The sequence below is a fragment of the Meles meles genome, chromosome 15 (genome assembly GCF_922984935.1).
Source record: "Meles meles chromosome 15, mMelMel3.1 paternal haplotype, whole genome shotgun sequence".
Taxonomy (NCBI): Eukaryota; Metazoa; Chordata; class Mammalia; order Carnivora; family Mustelidae; genus Meles; species Meles meles.
The window spans coordinates 82,056,724-82,082,531 of NC_060080.1; the positions used below are offsets into that span (position 1 = coordinate 82,056,724).

The 25,808-nt window shown below is 39.1% G+C and overlaps 1 pseudogene; it reads right to left on the minus strand.

Annotated features, from left to right (window-relative positions):
* Nucleotides 1–2,929: 2,929 nt before the first annotated feature.
* Nucleotides 2,930–3,084, minus strand: LOC123926233 (annotated as a pseudogene).
* Between the last annotated feature and the right edge of the window lie 22,724 nt (nt 3,085–25,808).

Consider the following 25,808-nt stretch of genomic DNA (forward strand, 5'->3'; position numbering starts at 1 on the left):
CAAAAGTCACAGATAAGCTTCCAAAGAAAAATTTTCATTTCCATTTTAACATTATATTTACAGAATGCACCTTGTCATGCAATATGTGTTATGTTTTTACCACAACTCCTTGAGATAGACAGAATTCTCTCTAATTTAAAATTAAAAATGAGATGCAGTCTGATTGAATTCCTCAAGGTTAAAACACTGGTTAGAAATGCAAAACTAAGGACTGTAATTCCACTGCCAACAACAACATTCAGAGGTCACAGCTTTAGAGATGTGCTCTCAATCACTGGTGTGTTTTAGGATGCGTGCTGGTGTTGTGTAAAAAGCCCAGGGCGGGAAGAGTCAGGAAGCCGAAGATCGAGCCTTATTTCTCCTAACTAGTCCACCACACTACCATGGACTTTTATTTCCTCATCTGTAAACTGGCATTGGGTCGGACGTGATGACATTGCCAACATTCCTTCTGGCTGTCACGGTTGATGTTTCTATACACCTAGTGACCATGTCACCAAAGGATCTTGTTTGCAACTTATTCAGCATGACTGTCGAGGTGTATTCTGAGCGTGTTGTTGTGCCTTTACAATGCCCTGTCCTTAGTGGGATGGGCTTCCTCAAGACTTTCCCAGGGCACCAAATCACATCTAATAATATTTAAAAAGGGAGGACACTTGCCTACTTGGGATAGTCATGCTCACTTAGTTGAGATGCCTCTAGATGACTGTGTGGTATTATCTAAAGAATGTGGGGTGACTGAGCACTGGTGAGGACATGGCCTTCAAAGAATTCTGTTAATACCATGCTGGCAGAGAAGCACGGAGGGCAAACTCTTCCCCAGTCAAATCATCTCTCCTAGTTGAGCAGAATCCCTTCTCCCAGGAAGATTACTCCTTAGTGCTCTAGGAAAGATCAAGTAGTAGAGGGCACTCTGGCTTCCAGAGAGAAGGTACTCATGGATAGCCAGGTCTGGTGTACTGAGTGCTCAATGGAAGTGTGTACCACAGCAGACAAAGTTCTAGGGTGTCTGCCAGAGAGAATTTTATAATCTACATTAGAAGACAAATCCATATAAAGGAAGGAGGCAGGAGCTGAATCTGAGGCCCAATGAAATTCTTCATTGTGTATAAACATACACATACAATTTAGCCAGAATTTGAAGGGAAAACACAGAGCCATAGATTCTTCTTTACCAACTCCATACCCTCAACAGAAAGTGCTGACTGGAACACCTGACTGTTTTTAGCCATCAGTCTCTCTCTTGGATTAAATGAGGTCTCTGCTTCTTTGGTTTCTTGAGGTGTTCTAGTGAGGTTTGTTGCCTTCGTATGATGAAAAACTTAACACTTTTTAATATAGTTTAGTATAGTTTGAATACAGTTCAATATAGTTTGGATATAAATCTTGACTTTTCCTCCACTTGGCCTTTATGATACTATTTTCCTTCCAAGTGGCATTAAAGGAAATTTTATAAAAGAGAATTTTATTATTTTAAGACCCAAACGAAAGCACATTTAATTTTTTCTCACTGTTTTGGATGTACAGTCTTGTGAATTGTGAATTGTTTCCTTTCTGGGGAGATTTTGGCTTTATCTGATATACATTCATATCATTTAATAGTGAACATTTCCTAGAAGACTCATAATATTTTCTCAGTGGTTGAACATTCCATACATACAATTTATTCCTAACCCAAATACTCCCAGACTGCATGTCCCATATACTCACTGCAGTTGCCAACAGCAGACTTCTGCTATTTAATTTATGTGTTTTCAGAGAGAGGGGTGGAGCTTTTAAATCAGTCATTTAACACAAATACATTTAATTATTGATTTTTAGCAGTTTACATTACATTTAAGCTCAGTAACAACCTTCAGATTTCTTCCATGCAAAGCAAGAATGTTCCATGCCCTTGATTTAACCCCCTCTGAACCAGGTGCTTATCTACACTATTAGCAAAAGTATTTTACAACACACAGCCAATCCCTAGAGTTACTTCTCTCCACTATATCACCAAGGCACTCAAACTGAGGCAAGAGACAAATGGTAGTTAAGGGAAAGAGTATGGTGGGGCAGGTGGACTTCAGCACCCCAAAGAGAGACCTGACTCTTTAACAAGGGCAAGCATTTATTTAGAGCTCTTTCTTTTCCCTTGGTACCTCTTCACCCCCATGTTTGACCTGTTTTGAATAGTGAATTGACACCTTTCACTACAATGGAACTCAATAATTTAGGATGGAATAAAATATCACTGTCTATGATTTTCATTTTAAAATTTTAGGGGTGCCTTGGTGGCTCAGTTGGCTAGGCAGCTGCCTTTGGCTCAGGTCATGACCTCAGGGTCCTGGGATGAAATTCCATGTCAGGCTCCCTGCTCAGTGGGCAGTCTGCTTCTCTCTCTCCCTCTGCTTCTCCCCCTGCCTCTCCCTGCATGCTCATGCTCTCTCTCCCTCTCATCCTCCCTCTCTCTCAAGTAAGTAAAACATTTTAAAAAAAATAAGTAACATTTTAATTATTTTGCCCTTCTTATGAAATCCTTTGTTTATAAGACAATGCATTTATGTTTCATATTAGTTTAAAATACTTTAAGTGACCTTAGAAGATTGTCTCAATGTGGAAAGCAGAGCAACTATGTTTTTTTCTATTTGATACTGTTTCCTAGTAGGTACTCCATCAACAACAACTGTTCATCAGATAACTGCTAGAAATGCACTTTACAAAATAACCCATATAATACTTTCTCAGTATTCTGGTCCATCTGATGAGTGTTAAACATGCCAGCAATTCAAGTATTAAATAACTTGCTTCAGTCCAGAGTTGATGTCTTTCTCTTCAGGGCTGTATATGATTACATTATTTATTCTTCTAAATAAGGTCATCTTGTGATCCATTTTGTGCCCAAGAATCTCTACTCACCTAAAAGTTCAGATTTATTGGATCAATATATAAGGTTAAAGTTGTTCCACTACTTCCCAGCACAAGAATTTCTCCTCCTAGAGGTTCGGGTTATGCCTTGGATGCATTCCATGGAAGGGTTTTAATTCGCAATAATCGCGCCTCGGATAAACCTCATTGGGTACGATACTGCCACTGCGCAAAGCTTCCATGGAAGGGTTTTACATTTCACTCTTGACCTTGAAAGAACATGGGTATGAGAAAGGATTGTGGGTGAATTAATGAGGAAGGCAAAGTTCAATGAGAGTCTGAAAGCTGATCAAGTCTGCAGAAGTTACTTATTAGTCTGTGATTTTCCTTGGACCTCGGATTCAAAAGCTTTACAGTTTTCAGGAGGTACCGAACTCAATTTGTCTGGCCTTACAAGATGGTCTCCTGTTTCTTGCTCCCCATACAGTTTTTAATGGCACTTTAGAAAACTATGGTGATCTTTTGACCTCAACAGCTGGTAATGTAACAAAGCTGACTTTCGGATTTATAATGTATCTAAATATACTTTATAAGTATAAGACTAGCAGTGTCAAGCAAAGATTCAGAAGTATTTTATCATTTAAAAAATCCAGGAAAATAAAAAAAGTCAAATCATATCTAGTCATACATTTAAATAATTGCTTTTCTTTATAAAAATGCATTAAGAAATTGAGACAATGCCAGTAAATCTCCATATTTATTGTTGGCTATGGATTTTGCCCCCCAAAGTAATATATCAAAGCCCTAATGGCCCATGTGACTGTATTTGGACATTGGATTTTAAGGACGTAATGGCATCATAATGGTGGAGACTTAATCAGATGGGACTGATAGTCTTGGAAGAAGAGAAAGAGGCCTCTTTCTCTCTGTCTTTCTGTGCAAACAGAGGAAAGGTCATGTGAGGATCCAGTAAGAAGATGGCCACCTAAAAATGAGGAAGAGAGGCTTCATCAGAAACAGAACCCCAGGGGCGCCTGGGTGGCTCAGTGGGTTAAGCCACTGCCTTCGGCCCAGGTCATGATCCCAAAGTCCTGGGATTGAGCCCCACATCGTGCTCTCTGCTCAGCAGGGAGCCTGCTTCCCCCTCTCTCTCTGCCTGCTGATCTGCCTACCTGTGATCTCTCACTCTGTCAAATAAATAAATAAAAATCTCTAAAAAAAAAAAAAAAAACAGAAACAAAGAAACAGAACCCTGTCAGACCTTGAGCTTAGACTTTCCAGTCTGCAGAGCTACAGGAAAATAAATTTCTACTCTTTAAGTTATATAGTCTGTGGCATTTTGATATGGCGGCCCAAGCCTTCAGAATAGCTGTCATGTGGTTCTGTCTAGAATGCTTGGTTGTTGGCAAATCATGACGTGGAGCTCTAAAAAATCACTTTATTGGGTGGTCAGAAGGAAGTTCTAACCATGGTATAGCTCTAATTAGCATAAAACATTGTGAGATTAATATTCCAGGAATGTAAACCAAATGCATTATTTTAAACTAAACAATGGCCGAGTCTGTCTATTCACCACCAATGAAAGAGGATTCCTTAGGATTCATTTTGCCCAAGGTGGAGAGAGCTGCTCCCTGGAGAGAGCCTGGAGAACACTGTAGGAGAACTGTGCAGCTGTAACATTGTCAGGACCAACTTTCCTGGATTTGCAGAAGTTGTTCTGCCTTCTTCCACACAAGTAAGCATAGAGACAAACAGAAAACATTTACAGAAGTCAGAGATGATTACTAGAAACAAAAGAATGTATTGCATGGAGCACTGGGTGTGGTGCAAAAACAATGAATACTGTTACACTGAAAAGAAAAAAAAATAATGTAACTGAGTCATCATCCACAAGCACAGAGAAGCTAAAGCTTAAGTGACTTGCCCACAGTGCTCATTCACAGGAAATAGTCAAAATCTGCAGTCAAATGCTCTGCCACTGAGCTATGCCCCCGGAAATATTCAAAATCTGAAACCAAGTCTCTTGACTTCCATCATCCATGCTCTTACCCATCCACTGCACATAACTCCTCTCCCTACATGAAGACTATGACTGAGCATACAAAAATGTATGTCACAGATTACATGGCCTAACAAAATGCTTTGTGATATCATATAATGTGTGCGTGTTACTCAATGGAAAACAACCTGAAATATGAGATAATTTTTAACACTGAAGCCATTTCAAACAGCTGCATATTAGAGTGGAACTGTTTTCCTTCCTTTATAAATTATCTGGGAGGTGGACCAGTCGAATGGTCCTCATGTATATTCAGGAGAAGTCAACAAACGTATTTACTTTCCTTGGCTGGTTCTTATTTTGTTATCTCTTAATAGAGGTACATTCTTGAAGGAAATAGAATGATTTGGTTGTGCGATCTTTATTAAAATCATTTGTAAACACTCTTCCATAATGGAAAAGAAGCAACCTTGAAATAAACTAAAACACAGTTATTTTTCTTGACTGAAAATATGTGCCTAAAAAAGAATTTCAATTCACTTTCAACTATTAAGGATGCTATATTTTTTCAGTTTTATTGAGAAATAATTGACATACATTACTGTATAAGTTTAAGACCTACAATATGATGGTTTGACTTACACGTACCATGAAATGATAACCACAATAGGTTCAGCTAATGTCCATCATCTCCTATAAATACAATAAAAAGAAAAGAAAGGGGAAAAGAGGGAAATTTATTTTATTTGTAGCATAGGATCTTTGGGGAAGAAAATAAATAACAACAAAAAACATTCTCTGGTCAAGTATCATATGGTTTCACTTATTTGTGGAGCATAACAAAGAACATGGAGGACATGGGGAGATGGAGAGGAGAAGGGAGTTGAGGGAAAGTGGAAGAGGAGATAAACCATGAGAGACTATGGACTCTGAAAAACAACCTGAGGGTTTTGAAGGGGCGGGGGGGTGGGAAGTTGGGGAACTAGGTGGTGGGTAATAGAGAGGGCATGTATTGCATGGAGCACTGGGTGTGGTGCAAAAACAATGAACACTGTTACCTTAAAATAAATTACTAAATAAATAAATCATTCTCTGAATTTCTAAGATACTTAAGATTGCTCCAAATTTATAGTCTGAATTTAATAATACAGATTTTAATGTTAATTGAACCTGCTTTCCATTTAAAAACTCTTTGTCTCGAAGCAAAATCCACCACAGGTAATGACTTTCTAATTGTACTTTTTCATGTAGTTTGTAGTATCTAGGTTTTTTTGTTTGTTTTTCCATTTCCTCAGTAAACTGGCAACAAATGGTTATTTTGAACAATTCACATCTTGGCAATTTAAAATTTTGCTACAGAATCCATCAATAATTCCACTGGCTGCTCACAGGGAGTATCATATTCTCCAACAAATCTTGGGCAGCCAAGGGAGCACTTAGGTAAATTGTCTCACCTAACACCACAGCCCTGTAGTTCATAGTAGAAGATGAAAGCTGAAATCATAAAATAAAGGCTCAAAAGGGAGTCCGTTCACTCTGGGAATGATGTTGGACTGTAACAGATTTTCTAAGTTACCACACTAATAAGTAATGATTCTTGCTGCATGAAATAGTTCCCTTATGTGTTTTCTAAATTCCTGCAGTTGCACTTTATTGTGCATTTCCTCCCATTTAGTCCTCAGTAACAAATGAAGTTCCTCATTAGAGGAGATGAAGAGTGTTAGTCACCAACCTTTAAATAAGAAATTTTCATAGGCTTGATGATAGGTATTGTATATAATCTAAACATTTTATTCTCCACAATGAATAATCTCACTTCCCTGCATCTTTCCTCATCTACTCTTGTTTCAGAATCCCTTAGTTCACTCTGAGAATTGGAAGGAACAACAGATAAGGAATTGAAGGGTAAGGCTGTAGTCATGGTTCTCCACAAATTAACTGTATGCCCTTGGATAATATACTTCCACTTTCTGAGCTTTGTCATTAATGAAATGTGGAGTTTGGACACAATTATCTCTAACTATTCATCCATCTATAAAACCAAATTTCTGATGTTTCCCTGAAATCTGTCTAGTTCGTCCCTTTTAGTTAGGGAAGCTACAACTGGACACAGCACGCTGGTGCTGAGTACAGAAATTAGTTCATCACTGTGGCATGCTGTATTACTATCTCTGAATCCTGGCCTCATAATATTTTAAATTATTGGATGTAAGGGGTGAAAGAATTATTAATATCCATGTGGGGCTTTTCCAACAAATCTCCCTCAGCCTTACTAACTTTAAATTTTTTCAACTTTGTTTTTATGTGTATCAGCTAAAGACATATCTAATTAACATTCATTTTGTTTGCTACATATTATTTCCCAAACATACTATTTTATTTTGATAGTCTGGGCAGCCATAGACTAACAAACCTTTCCACCTGGCAGCAGTCATTTACTGCCATAATTATTATTCTCACAAATCAACAAGGAACATATTTAGCAGTGTCAGGGCTGGTGTTGGCCTCAGAGTAGTACCACCAATGTTGACACTGATCCTCTGATAAGTCCTCTCCGCAAAATGACCATGAGTTACGTGATCCACCCTAGACTACGTTCCCAATAGACTTATTTTTCATTTACCTACTTATTTGATTATATTTAAGACATACATGTTGTATTGGTCTACTATTCTTGAGAGATAGAGAAGCAGCCTAAGCCAAGAAGGTGACACCTAGGAACCTATTTAGACTATATATGACAAAAGAAAACTTAGCATGGAAGGATAAAGGAAAAAAAACCAGAAATGCACCTAATTGAACTATATTAATTACTATACTAAATATGATCGGATTAAAGTTGACAATAAAAAACAAAGATTATCAGAATGAATAATAATATAAGACCAAAATGTATGTTACCAATATTACACACTTATAATAAGAAAATTAACAACTTTGAAAGAATCAAAAGTTGGTTTTTCTAAAATATTAACAAGATTGATAAACTTCTATCAAAACTGATAATTTTTATGAAATCTTGCCATTTGCGGCAACGTGGATGGAACTAGAGCGTATCATGCTTCGTGAAATAAGTCAATCGGAGAAAGACAACTATCATATGATCTCCCTGATATGAGGACATGGAGAAGCAACATGGGGGGTTAGGGGGATAGGAGAAGAATAAATGAAACAAGATGGGATTGGGAGGGAGACAAACCATAAATGACTCTTAATCCCACAAAACTGGGGGGAGGTGGGATTGGGAGAGGGGGAGGGGGCTATGGACATTGGGGAGGGGAGGCGAACCATAAGAGACTATGGACTCTGAAAAACAGCCTGAGGGTTTTGAAGGGTCAGGGGTGGGAGCTTGGGGAAACAGGTGGTGGGTAATAGGGAGGGCACGTTTTGCATGGAGCACTGGGTGTTGTGCAAAAACAATGAATACTGTTATGCTGAAAAAAATAAATAAAATCGAAAAAAAAATTACAATCAAGCAAAAAAATAAAAAGAAAAAAAGCCTGTTATTACTGTTGCCTTGTTTTATCACTTATCATTTAGTTTTCACAGTATCATTAAAGCCTCTGTGCCTCCAAAAAAAAAAAAAAACTAATAATTTTTGCAAATGCCAAAATCAAGAATGAAAGCAGGACTATCACCACAGATCCTTAGAAAGAAAATAAGAAAATAAGCTATCAAAAGCTCTATGCCAACAATTTTGATAACATAGATGAAGTGGAAAAATTCTTTGAGAAATATTGTTTCCGAAGTGGATACAAGAAGATATATAATCTGAAGAAAAGTATCTAGGTTAAAGAAATTGAATTTGTAATTCAAAATTTTCTCAAAGAAAATTCCTTACTCAGACACCTGGCTCAGGGTAAATTCTATCCAACATTTAAAACAAAAAAATATATATCACACAAAACTTTTTGGAAAATAAGGGGGAAGGGATGCATATCAATGTGTTTTATATGGCCAGAATAATCTTTTTTTTATTTCTTTTCAGCATAACAGTGTTCATTGTTTTTGCACCACACCCAGTGCTCCATGCAACATGTGCCCTCACTAATACCCACCACCTTGTTCTCCCAACCTCCCCCCTCCCACCCCTTCAAGACCCTCAGGTTGTTCTTCAGAGTCCATAGTCTCTCATGGTTCACCTTCCAATTTCCCTCAACTCCCTTCTCTTCTCCATCTCTCCATGTCCTCCATGTTATTTGTTATGCTCCACAAATAAGTGAAACCATATGATACTTGACTCCCTCTGCTTGACTTATTTCACTCACCATAATCTCTTCCAGTCCTGTCCATGTTGCTACAAAAGTTGGGTATTCATCTTTTCTGATGGAGGCATAATACTCCGTCGTGTATATGGACCACATCTTCCTTATCCATTCATCCATTGAAGGGCATCTTGGTTCCTTCTACAGTTTGACGACCATAACCATTGCTGCTATGAACATTGGGGTACAGATGGCCCTTCTTTTCACTACATCTGTATCTTTGTGGTAAATACCCAGTAGTGCAATTTCAGGGTCATAGGGAAGCTCTATTTTTAATTAAGGCCAGAATAATCTTCTAACTGAAATTTGAAAATGACACTATAAGAAAAGAAATTATAGATCAATATTCCTCATGAACACACATACCCACACAAAACCTTAACAAAATCCAGCAATATATTCAAAAGATAATACATTATAAGCAAATAGCATTCACCTGAAGAATGTAATATTGGTTTAATACTTACACATCTATCAACTGAAATCACTGTATTAAACTAAATGAGAAACTCACCCAATAATTTCAAGAAGTATAGAAAAAGCACTTGACAAAACCCAACAAACTCAGCAAACCAGAAACAGTAGGAAACTCCTTAATATGATAAAGGACATTTATGAAAAACCTGTAGCTAACATCACACTTAATGGAGAAATATGGAATACTTCCACCAAGGAAAACATCAAGCTAAGGATGTTTTTTTTCACCAATCCTAGCCAATATTGTATTGATTCTAAGAAAAATTTAAACTGTCCTTATTTCAGACAACAGGATTTTGTATGAGGAGAATCCTAAGGAATTTAGGGGAGAAAAAAAGCAGAAACAACCCCCCAAACCCAAACCAAATATCTATTAAATGTAATAAATAATTATGTGAATTCAACAAGGTCACAAGATGTAAGATCAATATACAAAAAAAGAAAAAAATCAATTCTGTTTCTATATACTAGTGATAAATAGCCAGAAATAAACATTTCAAAATGATGGCAAAAATATGTGATATACTTAGGAATACATTTAATATAATATCTGCAAGACCCGTACTGTGAAAAATACAAAATACTAATGAGAAAGACAAATACCAATAAAGAAAAAAAAAGAAGAAGAATGAGATATGAACCAGATTCCTGTGTCCAAAGACTGAATATTGCTAAGATCCCAATTCTTCCATATTCATCTATAGATTCAATGCAGTTCCAACCACATACCCAGCAAGGCAGCTTTTGTTTTGATTTTTTTGGGAGATTTTTTGGGCAAGGTGAAACTAAAATTGATATTGAAAATGTAAATGGCCTTCAATAACGAAAACAACATTCCGAAAGAATAAAATTGGAGGATTTTCACTATATGGTCAAGAGTTCATATAAAGTTATACTTGAGAAAATGTGGTTTCCATGTAAGGATAGATAACAGATTATGGAATGATACAGAGAGTACAGAAATAGATTGTACATTTATGGTCAATATTTTTTTTCAAAGATGTCAATGAAATTTAATAGAAAAATAATTTTCCCCAATGGAAGATGCTAGATACATTAGATACTCACATATGTGTGTGTGTGTGTGTGTGTGTGTGTGTACACACACACATATATATATAAAACTATACACAAAATTAACTGGAAAAGGATTACAGACCTAAGGAAGAGGCTAAAATCAAAGCCTATAAAAGAAACAGCTGGAGAATATCTTTGTGAACTTAGGGAACAAAAACATTTATAAGCACTAGAGGGGCCGCCTGACTCAGTGGCGGCATTTTCCTGCTGGAGCAGAGACAAGGGAGACATTTTGCCCTTTTTGAAGGGATATAAATATCCTGTTCAAAGCTGTGAAGATGTGCTCTTCTAGAAAAATATGGCAGGGAAGTAGGAGGAGGCGCCTTTTCAAGCTGTACCCTAAAGTAAGCTGATAACCTACCAAAGAACTCTGATCACCCATGAAATCAGCCTGAGATCAGAATTACACACGTCTGGATCTCTACAGGAGCGGAAGACACCAGTGGGCAGGTAAAGCAGAGTGGGAACTTCGGACTGATACCGGAAGATAAACAAAAGGGGGAGGGAGCCACCAGTGGCAACCAATTGGAAAGTAATTCCCCAATATGAGAGTGCCCTGTGTCTGGGGACCAGCATTAACTTGGAGTCTGGTTGAAAGCACTCAAAAAAAAAAAAAAAAAAAAAAAGAGCAAAGGATCGTGGAGGGAAATTGTGGGAATCGGGGCGGTTAGGGATGGGGCTTAGTCCCTGGACCCAGGAGAGCCTCCCCTGACACTGAGCCAGAGAGAGTGCGGTGGAGAAACAAGGTCTTGGTCCCTGAGCTGCCAGCGCACCTGAGAATGCATGGGGTCCAGCTCCTGTGAGGGGCTGAGAGCCTAGCCAGATGGCAGAACTTGAGACGCGTGCCCCACACCCACCCCCAAGAGAGGTGCGTGCCAGCCCGGAGCTCTTAGACCCAGTGCATGCCACCCAGCGCTCTTGGACCCGGAAGGACCAGGTCCAGCGTGGCACTCTCAGACCGAAAAGACCAGGCACTCCCAGCCGGACCAGTGGGAAAATCTCTGTGTGCGATCACTGCTTGGAACCTCTCTGGTGGTCTGGAGCTGCCCAGACAGCTACCACTGCTGTGGTTTTGGGTACAAGGAGGAGATCCTGCATCCCCAGGGACCGTGACTCGGAACCTATTCTGTCTGAACCTCTGCAGAGCATTCTGAGGCTTCTCTCTGAGAGGGAGGTCTGGGTGCAGTTTGCTCTCCTCTAAACCTCCAAAAACCATCAAAAACTGTCAAGGTGAGAGAAAAAAAAAACACGAACAAAAAAACATAAAAACATCCAGAGAACAAAAGCCTAAAAAACCAGTTTCCTCAGGCCCACCCCCTTGAGGGGGGAGGGAGGACTTAACTCATGGAACATCATTGACTGAAAACCCACGTGGCAGGCCCCTACCCCAGAAAACCAAACAGGAAGGAAGAAAAAAACAAAAGACAACAAGAGAACAACTACCACTACCTCATAGATACAACTTTTTTTGTGTGTGTGTCTATTTCTTTCTTTTTTTTTCCATTTTATTTATTTTTTCAGCGTAACAGTATTCATTGTTTTTGCACAACACCCAGTGCTCCATGCAAAACGTGCACTCCCCATTACCCACCACCTGTTCCCCCAACCTCCCACCCCTGACCCTTCAAAACCCTCAGGTTGTTTTTCAGAGTCCATTGTCACTTATGGTTCGCCTCCCCTTCCAAATTTTTTTTTTTTAAATAAACATATAATGTATTTTTATCCCCAGGGGTACAGGTCTGTGAATCGCCAGGTTTACACACTTCACAGCACTCACGATAGCACATACCCTCCCCAATGTCCATAGCCCCCTCCCCCTCTCCCGATCCCACCTCCCCCCAGCAACCCCCAGTTTGTTTTGTGAGATTAAGAGTCATTTATGGTTTGTCTCCCTCCCAATCCCATCTTGTTTCATTTATTCTTCTCCTATCCCCCTAACCCCCCATGTTGCTTCTCCATGTCCTCATATCAGGGAGATCATATGATAGTTGTCTTCCTCCGATTGACTTATTTCACGAAGCATGATACGCTCTAGTTCCATCCACGTCGTCGCAAATGGCAAGATTTCATTTCTTTTGATGGCTGCATAGTATTCCATTGTGTATATATACCACCTCTTCTTTATCCATTCATCTGTTGATGGACATCTAGGTTCTTTCCATAGTTTGGCTATTGTAGACATTGCTGCTAGAAACATTTGGGTACACGTGCCCCTTCGGATCACTATGTTTGTATCTTTAGGGTAAATACCCAGTAGTGCAATTGCTGGGTCATAGGGTAGTTCTATTTTCAACATTTTGAGGAACCTCCATGCTGTTTTCCAGAGTGGTTGCACCAGCTTGCATTCCCACCAACAGTGGAGGAGGGCACCCCTTTCTCCACATCCTCGCCAGCATCTGTCATTTCCTGACTTGTTAATTTTAGCCATTCTGACTGGTGTGAGGTGATATTTCATTGTGGTTTTGATTTGTATTTCCCTGATGCCGAGTGACGTGGAGCACTTTTACATGTGTCTGTTGGCCATCTGGATGTCTTCTTTGCAGAAATGTCTGTTCATGTCCTCTGCCCATTTCTTGATTGGATTGTTTGTTCTTTGGGTGTTGAGTTTGCTAAGTTCCTTATAGATTTTGGATACTAGCCCTTTATCTGATATGTTGTTTGCAAATATCTTCTCCCATTCTGTCAGTTGTCTTTTGGTTTTGTTAACTTTTTCCTTTGCTGTGCAAAAGCTTTTGATCTTGATGAAATCCCAATAGTTCATTTTTTTATATTTATTTTTATTTGTTTATTTACAGCATAACAGTGTTCATTGTTTTGGTATCACACCCAGTGCTCCATGCAGTACGTGCCCTCCCTATTACCCACCACCTGGTTCCTCAACCTCCCACCACCCCCCACCCCCCTGCCGCCCCTTCATAACCCTCTGGTTGTTTTTCAGAGTCCATAGTCTCTCATGGTTCATCTCCCCTTCCAGTTTCCCTCAACTCCCTCTCCTCTCCATCTCCCCATGTCCTCCATGTTCTTTGTTATGCTCCACAAATAAGTGAGACCATATGATACTTGACTCTCTCTGCTTGACTTATTTCGCTCAGCATAATTTCTTCCAGTCCCGTCCATGTTGCTACAAAAGTTGGGTATTCGTCCTTTCTGATGGAGGCATAATACTCCATTGTGTATATGGACCACATCTTCCTTATCCATTCATCCGTTGAAGGGCATCTTGGTTCTTTCCACAGTTTGGCGACCGTAGCCATTGCTGCAATAAACATTGGGGTACAGATGGCCCTTCTTTTCACTACATCTGTATCTTTGGGGTAAATACCCAGCAGTGCAATTGCAGGGTCATAGGGAAGCTCTATTTTTAATTTCTTCAGGAATCTCCACACTGTTCTGCAAAGTGGCTGCACTAAATTGCATTCCCACCAACAGTGTAAGAGGGTTCCCCTTTCTCCACATCCTGTCCAACACACGTTGTTTCCTGTCTTGCTAATTTTGGCCATTCTAACTGGTGTCAGGTGGTATCTCAATGTTGTTTTAATTTGAATCTCCCTGATGGCTAGTGATGATGAACATTTTTTCATGTGTCTGACAGCCATTTGTATGTCTTCATTGGAGAAGTGTCTGTTCATATCTTCTGCCCATTTTTTGATATGATTATCTGTTTTGTGTGTGTTGAGTTTGAGAAGTTCTTTATAGATCCTGGATATCAACCTTTTGTCTGTACTGTCATTTGCAAATATCTTCTCCCATTCCGTGGGTTGCCTCTTTGTTTTGTTGACTGTTTCCTTTGCTGTGCAGAAGCTTTTGATCTTGATGAAGTCCCAAAAGTTCATTTTTGCTTTTGTTTCCTTGGCCTTGGAGACATATCTTGAAAGAAGTTGCTGTGGCTGATATCGAAGAGGTTACTGCCTCTGTTCTCCTCTAGGATTCTGATAGATTCCTGTCTCACATTGAGGTCTTTTATCCATTTCGAGTTTATCTTTGTGTACGGTGTAAGAGAATGGTCGAGTTTCATTCTTCTACATATCGCTGTCCAGTTTTCCCAGCACCATTTATTGAAGAGACTGTCTTTTTTCCATTGAATATTTTTTCCTGTTTTGTCGAAGATTATTTGACCATAGAGTTGAGGGTCCATATCTGGGCTCTGCACTCTGTTCCACTGGTCTGTGTGTCTATTTTTTGCCAGTACCACGCTGTCTTGGTGATCACAGCTTTGTAGTAAAGTTTGAAATCGGGTAACGTGATGCCGCCAGTTTTGTTTTTGTTTTTCAACATTTCCTTAGCAATTCGGGGTCTCTTCTGGCTCCATACAAATTTTAGGATTATTATTATCTTATGGTTCTTGGTGCTCTAGTAAATGGAATCGATTCTCTAATTTCCCTTTCTGTATTTTCATTGTTAGTGTATAAGAAAGCCACTTTGTATCCTGCCACGTTACTGAATTGCTGTATGAGTTCTAGTAGTTTGGGGGTGGAGTCTTTGGGGTTTTCCATATAAAGAATCATGTCATCTGCGAAGAGAGTTTGACTTCTTCCTTGCCAATTTGGATACCTTTTATTTCTCTTTGTTGTCTGATTGCCGTTGCTAGAACTTCTAATACTATGTTGAACAAGAGTGGTGAGAGTGGGCATCCTTGTCGTGTTTGTGATCTCAACGGGAAGGCTGAAAGCTTTTTCCCATTGAAGATGATATTTGCTGTGGGTCTTCCATAGATAGACTTTATGAAGTTCAGGAATGTTCCCTCTATCCCTACACTTTGAAGCGTTTTCATCAGGAACAGATGCTGGATTTTGTCAAATGCTTTTTCTGCATCAATTGAGAGGACCATGTGGTTCTTCTCTCTTCTCTTATTGATGTGTTCTATCACACTGATTGATTTGCAGATGTTGAACCAAACTTGCAACCCAGGGATGAATCCCACCTGGTCATGGTGGATAATCTTTTTAGCGTGCTGCTGGATCCTGTTTGCTAGGATCTTGTTGAGATCTTTGCATCCATATTCATCAGTGATATTGGTCTGAAATTCTCCTTTTTGGTAGGGTCTTTGCCTGGTTTGGGAATCAGGGTGACGCTGGCTTCATACAAAGAGTCTGGAAGTTTTCCTTCTGCTTCAATTGTTTGGAACAGCTTCAAGAGAATTGGTGTTATTTCTTCTTTGAAAGTTTGGTAGAATTCCCCAGGGAGTCCGTCAGGTCCTGGGCTCTTGTTTTTTGGGAGGTTTTTGATCACTGCTTCAATCTCGTTACTAGATATCGGTCTATTCAGGTTGTCAATTTCTTCCTGGTTCAATTTTGGGAGTTTGTAGTTTTCCAGGAATGCATCCATTTCATCTAGGTTGCTTAGCTTATTGGCATATAACTGTTGGTAATAATTTCTGATGATTGTTTCTATTTCCTTGGTGTTAGTTGTGATCTCTCCCTTTTCATTCATAATTTTATTAATTTGGGCTTTCTCTCCTTTCTTTTGGATTAGTGTGGCCAATGGTTTATTGATCTTATTGATTCTTTCAAAAAACCAGCTTCTAGTTTCATTGATACGTTCTACTGTATCTCTCGTTTCTACCTCATTGATCTCTGCTCTAATCTTGATTATTTCCTTTCTTGCATGTGGAGTTGGTTTGATTTGTTGTTGATTCTCCAGTTCTTTAAGGTGTAGAGACAGCTGGTGTATTCTGGATTTTTCAATGTTTTTGAGGGAGGCTTGGATGGCTATGTATTTCCCCCTTAGAACCGCCTTTGCTGTATCCCATAGGTTTTGGACTGAGGTGTCTTCATTCTCATTGGTTTGCATGAATTGTTTAAGTTCATCTTTGATCTCCTGGTTGATCCAAGCATTCTTAAGCAAGGTGGTCTTTAGCTTCCAGGTGTTTGAGCCAATAGTTCATTTTTGCCCTTGTTTCCCTTGCCTTTGCCGTTGTTCCTAGGAAGATGTTGCTGCGGCTGAGGTCGAAGAGGTTGCTGACTGCGTTCTCCTCAAGGATTTTGATGGATTCCTTTCTCACATTGAGGTCCTTCATCCATTTTGATTCTATTTTCGCGTGTGGTGTAAGGAAGTGGTCCAATTTCATTTTTCTGCATGTGGCTGTCCAATTTTCCCAGCACCATTTATTGAAGAGGCGGTCTTTTTTCCATTGGACATTCTTTCCTGCTTTGTCAAAGATGAGTTGACCATAGAGTTGAGGGTCGATTTGTGGGCTTTCTATTCTGTTCCACTGATCTATGTGTCTGTTTTTGTGCCAGTACCATGCTGTCTTGATGATGACGGCTTTGTAATAGAGCTTGAAGTCCGGAATTGTGATGCCACCAACTTTGGCTTTCTTTTTCAATATTCCTTTGGCTATTCGAGGTCTTTTCTGGTTCCATATAAATTTTAGGTTATTTGTTCCATTTCTTTTAAAAAAATGGATGGTATTTTGATAGGGATTGCATTAAATGTGTAGATTGCTTTAGGTAGCATGGACATTTTCACAATATTTATTCTTCCAATCCAGGAGCATGGAATATTTTTCCATTTCTTTGTGTCTTCCTCAATTTCTTTCATGAGTACTTTATAATTTTCTGTGTATAGATTCTTAGCCTCTTTGGTTAGGTTTATTCCTAGGTATCTTATAGTCTTGGGTACAATTGTAAATGGGATTGCCTCCTTAATTTCTCTTTCTTCTGTCTTGTTGTTGGTGTAGAGAAATGCAACTGATTTCTGTGCATTGATTTTATATCCTGACACTTTACTGAATTCCTGTACAAGTTCTAGCAGTTTTGGAGTGGAGTCTTTTGGGTTTTCCACATATGGTATCATATCATCTGCGAAGAGTGATAGTTTGACTTCTTCTTTACCAATTTGGATGCCTTTAATTTCTTTTTGTTGTCTGATTGCTGAGGCTAGGATTTCTAGTACTATGTTGAATAGCAGTGGTGATAATGGACATCCCTGCCGTGTTCCTGACCTTAGCGTAAAAGCTTTCAGTTTTTCTCCATTGAGAATGATATTTGCGGTGGGTTTTTCATAGATGGCTTTGATAATATTGAGGTATGTGCCCTCTATCCCTACACTTTGAAGAGTTTTGATCAGGAAGGGATGCTGTACTTTGTCAAATGCTTTTTCAGCATCTATTGCGAGTATCATATGGTTCTTGTTCTTTCTTTTATTAATGTGTTCTATCACATTGATTGATTTGCGGATGTTGAACCAACCCTGCAGCCCTGGAATAAATCCCACTTGATCGTGGTGAATAATCCTTGTAATGTACTGTTGAATCCTATTGGCTAGTATTTTGGCGAGAATTTTTGCGTCTGTGTTCATCAAGGATATTTGGTCTGTAGTTCTCTTTTTTGGTGGGATCCTTGTCTGGTTTTGGGATCAAGGTGATGCTGGCCTCATAAAATGAGTTTGGAAGTTTTCCTTCCATTTCTATTTTTTGGAACAGTTTCAGGAGAATAGGAATGAGTTCTTCTTTAAATGTTGGGTAGAATTCCCCTGGGAAGCCGTCTGGCCCTGGGCTTTTGTTTGTTTGGAGATTTTTGATGACTGTTTCAATCTCCTTACTGGTTATGGGCCTGTTCAGGTTTTCTATTTCTTCCTGGTTCAGTTGTGGTAGTTTATATGTCTCTAGGAATGCATCCATTTCTTCCAGATTGTCCAATTTGTTGGCGTAGAGTTGCTCATAGTATGTTCTTATAATTGTCTGTATTTCTTTGGTGTTAGTTGTGATCTCTCCTCTTTCATTCCTGATTTTATTGATTTGGGTCCTTTCTCTTTTCTTTTTGATAAGTCTGGCCAGGTGCTTATCAATCTTATTGATTCTTTCAAAGAACCAGCTCCCAGTTTCATTGATTTTTTCTATTGTTTTTTTGGTTTCTATTTCATTGATTTCTGCTCTGATCTTTATGATTTCCCTTCTCCTGCTAGGTTTAGGGTTTCTTTCTTGTTCTTTCTCCAGCTCCTTTAGGTTTAGGGTTAGGTTGTGTACTTGAGACCTTTCTTGTTTCTTGAGAAAGGCTTGTACTGCTATATATTTTCCTCTCAGGACTGCCTTTGCTGTGTCCCACAGATTTTGAACTGTTGTGTTTTCATTATCATTTGTTTCCATGAATTTTTTCAATTCTTCTCTAATTTCCTGGTTAACCAATTCATTCTTTAGAAGGATGCTGTTTAGTCTCCATGTATTTGGGTTCTTTCCAGCTTTCCTCTTGTGATTGAGTTCTAGCTTCAGAGCATTGTGGTCTGAAAATATGCAGGGATGATCCTAATCTTTTGATACCGGTTGAGACCTGATTTGTGACCCAGGATGTGATCTATTCTGGAGAAGGTTCCATGTGCACTAGAGAAGAATGTGTATTCTGTTGTTTTGGGATGAAATGTTCTGAATATATCTGTGAGTCCATCTGGTCCAGTGTGTCATTTAAGGCCTTTATTTCCTTGTTGATCTTTTGCTTGGATGATCTGTCCATTTCAGTGAGGGGAGTGTTAAAGTCCCCTACTATTATTGTATTATTATTGATGTGTTTCTTTGATTTTGTTATTAATTGGTTGATATAGTTGGCTGCTCCCACGTTAGGGGCATAGATATTTAAAATTGTTAGACAACTTTTATTTTTAATTCGTTCCCACTATTCTGGTTCATATATATATATATATATATATATATATATATATATATAAATTTTTTAAACTTTTTACCATCACAGTGAGATGTCCAGTGCATCAACTTCCATAATAACCTTCTAACCTGAACTTTTTGATACATACACCTGTGTTTTTCTTTTCCTTTTCTATTTTTTAATTTTTTTAAATTTTAGTTTAGTTTATTCTTTTTTATATTTTTATTTTCTAATATTCACATAGAGTTAAACTTCAAGGTAACCCCCTTTCCCAATGAATGCTAATAGGTAAACTAATTTTTAATCCCTCTTTATCTTGGGAAAGTTGAGTCCTTTAACAAAGATATCAAGATACATCCAGGAAGAATCAAAATAACCTTCCCCGCCCGCACTGAGAATTTACAGCCACTCTCCCATCTTTTTCTTCCGCCAGTGTTTCTGTGCATCTGTGTTTGTCCTGATAGTATATAAATCTTAAACTTGGGGTTCTTTTTGAGGAGGTTCTTCCTTTTTTTGCTTTTATATTATATATATTTTCTCTTCTCATATACTTTTATCAGTCTTTTTGTTTGTCTGTTTTTCTTTGTATACTTCATAAATCTTACTTTGGAGCCGATTTGGACTGAGCCTTCTCTTTTATCTTCCCTTTTTTTCCTGTCTCTCTCTCTTTTCTTTTTCTTTCCCTTTTTCTCTCATTTCGGTGGGGAATCCTGATTGCTCAGAAGCATTCCAGGGTACACCTTGACTGCACCACAGTTGATACACCCAGCTACATCCATTCAGTCATCTCTCACCAAAATGACAATGAGGAGGAATGCCCAACAGAAGAAAAATACAGAGGATGGCCTTCTGCAACAGAGTTAATGGCTATCGACATAGACAATATGTCAGAAAAGGAATTCAGGCTAACAATTGGGCAGGCAATAGCTAGGTTGGAGAAAGCCAGGGATGACCAAACAGAATTGATTAGGGCAGAACTGAAAGCCATCCCCGACCAGTGATGATGTTCACAATGCTCTCAATGAGTTCCAATCTAATCTAAATTCTCTAAAAGCTAGGGTAACTGAGACAGAAGATAGAATTAGTGATCTGAAGGACAAACAGAGAGAAAGGATCAGGAGGAAGCCTGGAACAAACAGCTTAGAAGTCACTAAAACAGAATCAGGGAAATAAATGATGCCATGAAACATTCCAACATCATAATTATTGGAATCCCTGAAGGAGAGGAGAAAGAAAGAAGTCTAGAAGATATAGTGGAACAAGTTCTACATGAATATTTTCCCAATCACGCGAATGGAACCAGTGTTCATGTACTAGAGGCAGAAAGGTCTCCCCCCAAGATTACAGATTCTAAAAAAAACATCTAGGCACCTGATAGTAAAATGGAAAAATCATAATTGTAGATACAATCTCTTGAAAGCCACTAGGACAAAGAGGCTCCTGACCTACAGAGGAAAGCCCATCAGAATAACGTCAGACCTGTCCATAGAGACCTGGAAAGACAGAAAGGGCTGGCAAAATATATTCAGGGCACTAAAAGAGAAGAACATAGAGCCAAGAATACTTTATCCAGCAAGACTGATATTCAAAAAGGATGGAGAGATACAGAGTTTCCAAGATCGGCAAGGCTTAAAAGACTATGCAACCACCAAGCCGACACAGCAAGAAGTTTTAAGGGGGGTTCTATAAAAGAGAAAAAACCCTAAAAATATCATTTAACAGAAATATAGAGACAATCTACAGAAAGAAAGGCTTCAAAGGTAACACGATGTCAATAAAAACGTATCTATCAATAATCACTCTCAATGTGAATGGCCTAAATGCGCCCATAAAATGACACAGGGTTGCAGACTAGATAAAACGACAGGACCCATCCACATGTTGTCTACAAGAGACCCATTTTGAACCTAAAGATACACCCAGACTGAAAGTGAAGGGATGGAGAAGCATCTTTCATGCCAGTGGGCCTCAAAAGAAGGCTGGGTTAGCAATTCTCATATCAGATAAATTTTAAACTACAGACTGTAGTCAGAGATACAGAAGGACACTACGTAATTCTTTTTTTTTAGCACCTTTTTTTTTTAATGTTTAACTTTTTTTTTTTCATTTTATTTATTTTTTCAGTGTAACAGTATTCATTCTTTTTGCACAACACCCAGTGCTCCATGCAAAACGTGCCCTCCCCAATTCCCACCACCTGTTCCCCCAACCTCCCACCCCTGACCCTTCAAAACCCTCAGGTTGCCCCAAACTCCCACCCCTGACCCTTCAAAACCCTCAGGTTGTTTTTCAGAGTCCATAGTCTCTTATGGTTCGCCTCCCCTCCCCAATGTCCATAGCCCGCTCCGCCTCTCCCAATCCCACCTCCCCCCAGCAACCCCCAGTTTGTTTTGTGAGATTAAGAGTCATTTATGCTTTGTCTCCCTCCCAATCCCATCTTGTTTCATTTACTCTTCTCCTATCCCCCTACCCCCCCATGTTGCTTCTCCATGTCCTCATATCAGGGAGATCATATGATAGTTGTCTTTCTCTGATTGACTTATTTCACGAAGCATGATACGCTCTAGTTCCATCCATGTCATCGCAAATGGCATGATTTCATTTCTTTTGATGGCTGCATAGTATTCCATTGTGTATATATACCACCTCTTCTTTATCCATTCATCTGTTGATGGACATCTAGGTTCTTTCCATAGTCTGGCTATTGTAGACATTGCTGCTATAAACATTCGGGTACACGTGCCCCTTCAGATCACTATGTTTGTTTCTTTAGGGTAAATACCCAGTAGTGCAATTGCTGGGTCATAGGCTAGTTCTATTTTCAACATTTTGAGGAACCTCCATGCTGTTCTCCAGAGTGGTTGCACCAGCTTGCATTCCCACCAACAGTGGAGGAGGGCTCCCCTTTCTCCACATCCTCGCCAGCATCTGTCATTTCCTGACTTGTTAATTTTAGCCATTCTGACTGGTGTGAGGTGATATCTCATTGTGGTTTTGATTTGTATTTCCCTGATGCCGAGTGACGTGGAGCACTTTTTCATGTGTCTGTTGGCCATCTGGATGTCTTCTTTGCAGAAATGTCTGTTCATGTCCTCTGCCCATTTCTTGATTGGATTGTTTGTTCTTTGGGTGTTGAGTTTGCTAAGTTCCTTATAGATTTTGGATACTAGACTTTTATCTGATATGTCGTTTGCAAAAAGGGACTATCCACCAAGATAGGCCCAATAGATACAATCTAACAATTGTAAATATTGTAAATATCTATGGCCCCAATATGGGAGCAGCCAATTACATAAGAAAACTATTAATCAAATAAAGAGTCATATTGATATGAATACATTAATAGCAGGAGATCTTAACACACCTCTCTCAGTAATAGATCATCCAAACAGAAAATCAATAAACAAAAGCATTGAATGACACATTGGACCAAATGGACCTCATATATATATATACAAAACATTCCACCCTAAAACAACAGAATACTCATTCTTCTCAAGTGCACATGGAACCTTCTCCAGAATAGACCACATACTGGGCCACAAATCAGGACTCAACCGATACCAAAAGACTGACATTATCCCCTGCATATTCTCAGATCACAGTGCTTTGAAACTGGAGCTCAATCACAAGGAAAAGTTCGGACGGAACTCAAACACCTGGAAGCTAAAGACCACCTTGCTTAAGAATGCTTGGATCAACCAGGAGATCAAAGAAGAACTTAAGCAATTCATGGAAACCAATGAGAATGAAGACACTTCGGTCCAAAACCTATGGGATACAGCAAAGGCAGTTCTAAGGGGGAAATCCATAGCCATCCAAGCCTCCCTCAAAAACATTGAAAAATCCAGAATACACCAGCTGTCTCTACACCTTCAAGAAATGGAGAACCAACAACAAATCAAACCAACTCCACACGCAAGAAGGGAAATAATCAAGATTAGAGCAGAGATCAATGAGGTAGAAACGAGAGATACAGTAGAACGTATCAATGAAACTAGAAGCTGGTTTTTTGAAAGAATCAATAAGATCGATAAACCATTGGCCACACTAATCCAAAAGAAAAGAGAGAAAGTCCAAATTAATAAAATTATGAATGAAAAGGGAGAGATCACAACTAACACCAAGGAAGTAGAAAAGATGAAACGGATGCATTCCTGGAAAACTATAAACGCCCAAAATTGAACCAGGAAGAAACTGACAACGTGAATAGACCAACATCTAGTAACAAGATTGAAGCAGTAATCAAAAACTTCCCAAAAAAAGAAGAGCCCAGGACCTGATGGATTCCCTGGGGAATTCTACCAAACTTTCAAAGAAGAAATAACACCTATTCTCCTGATGCTGTTTCAAAAAATTAAAGCAGAAGGAAAATTTCCAGACTCTTTTTATGAAGCCAGCATTACCCTGATCTCCAAACCAGGCAAAGACCCTACCAAAAAGGAGAATTTCAGACCAGTATCACTGATGAATATGGATGCAAAGATTCTCAACAAGATCCTAGCAAACAGGATCCAACAGCACATTAAAAAGATTATCCACCATGACCAGGTGGGATTCATCCCTGGGTTACAAGGATGGTTCAACATTCACACATCATTCAATGTGATAAAACAAATCAATAAGAGAAGAGAGAAGAAGCCCATGGTCCTCTCAATGGATGCAGAAAAAGCATTTGACAAAATCCAGCATCCGTTCCTGATTAAAATGGTTCAAAGTATAGGGATAGAGGGAACATTCCTGAACTTCATAAAATCTATCTATGAAAGACCCACAGCAAATGTCATCCTCAATGGGAAAAAGCTTGCAGCCTTCCCGTTGAAATCAGGAACAAGACAAGGATGCCCACTCTCACCACTCTTGTTCAACATAGTATTAGAAGTCCTAGCAATGGCAATCAGAAAATAAAGAGAAATAAAAGGTATCCAAATTGGCAAGGAAGAAGTCAAACTCTCTCTCTTCGCAGATGACATGATTCTTTATATGGAAAACCCCAAAGACTCCACCCCCAAACTACTAGAACTCATACAGCAATTCAGTAACGTGGCAGGATACAAAGTCAATGTACAGAAATCAGTGGCTTTCTTATACACTAACAATGAAAATACAGAAAGGGAAATTAGAGAATCCATTCCATTTACTAGAGCACCAAGAACCATAAGACACCTGGGAAGAAACCTAACCAAAGAGGTAAAGGACCTGTACTCGAGGAACTACAGAACACTCATGAAAGAAATTGAAGAAGACACAAAAAGATGGAAGACCATTCCATGCTCTTGGATCGGAAGAATAAACATTGTTAAAATGTCTATACTGCCTAGGGCAATCTATACTTTTAATGCCATTCTGATCAAAATTCCACCGATATTTTTCAAAGAGCTGGAGCAAATAATCCTAAACTTTGTATGGAATCTGAATAAACCCTGAATTGCCAAGGAAATGGTGAAAAACAAAAACAAAACTGGCGGCATCACGTTACCTGATTTCAAGCTTTACTACACAGCTGTGATCACCAAGACATCATGGTACTGGCATAAAAATAGACACACAGACCAGTGGAACAGAGTAGAGAGCCCAGATATGGACCCTGAGCTCTATGGTCAAATAATCTTCGACAAAACAGGAAAAAATATACAGTGGAATAAAGACAGTCTCTTCAATAAATGGTGCTGGGAAAACTGGACAGCTATATGTAGAAGAATGAAACTCGACCATTCTCTTACACCATACACAAAGATAAACGCGAAATGGATAAAAGACCTCAACGTGAGACAGCAATCCATCAGAATCCTAGAGGAGAACATAGACAGTAACCTCTTCGATATCAGCCACAGCAACTTCTTTCAAGATATGTCTCCAAAGGCCAAGGAAACAAAAGTGAAAATGAACTTTTGGGACTTCATCAAGATCAAAAGCTTCTGCACAGCAAAGGAAACACTTAACAAAACAAAGAGGCAACCCACGGAATGGGAGAAGATATTTGCAAATGACAGTACAGACAAAAGGTTGATATCCAGGAGCTATAAAGAACTTCTCAAACTCAACACACACAAAACAGAGAATCATATCAAAAATTGGGCAGAAGACATGAACAGACACTTCTCCAATGAAGACATACAAATGGCTATCAGACACATGAAAAAATGCTCATCATCACTAGCCATCAGGGAGACTCAAATTAAAACTACATCGAGATACCACCTGACACCAGTTAGAATGGCCCAAATTAGCAAGATAGGAAACAACCTGTGTTGGAGAGGATGTGAAGAAAGGGGAACCCTCTTCCACTGTTGGTGGGAATGCAAGTTAGTGCAGCCTCTTTGGAGAACAGTGTGGAGAGTCCTCAAGAAATTAAAAATAGAGCTCCCCTATGACCCTGCAATTGCACTCCTGGGTATTTACCCCAAAGATACAGATGTAGTGAAAAGAAGGGCCATCTGTACCCCAACTTTCATAGGAGCAATGGTCACGGTCACCAAACTGTGGAAAGAACCAAGATGCCCTTCAACGGACGAATGGGTAAGGAAGATGTGGTCCATATACACG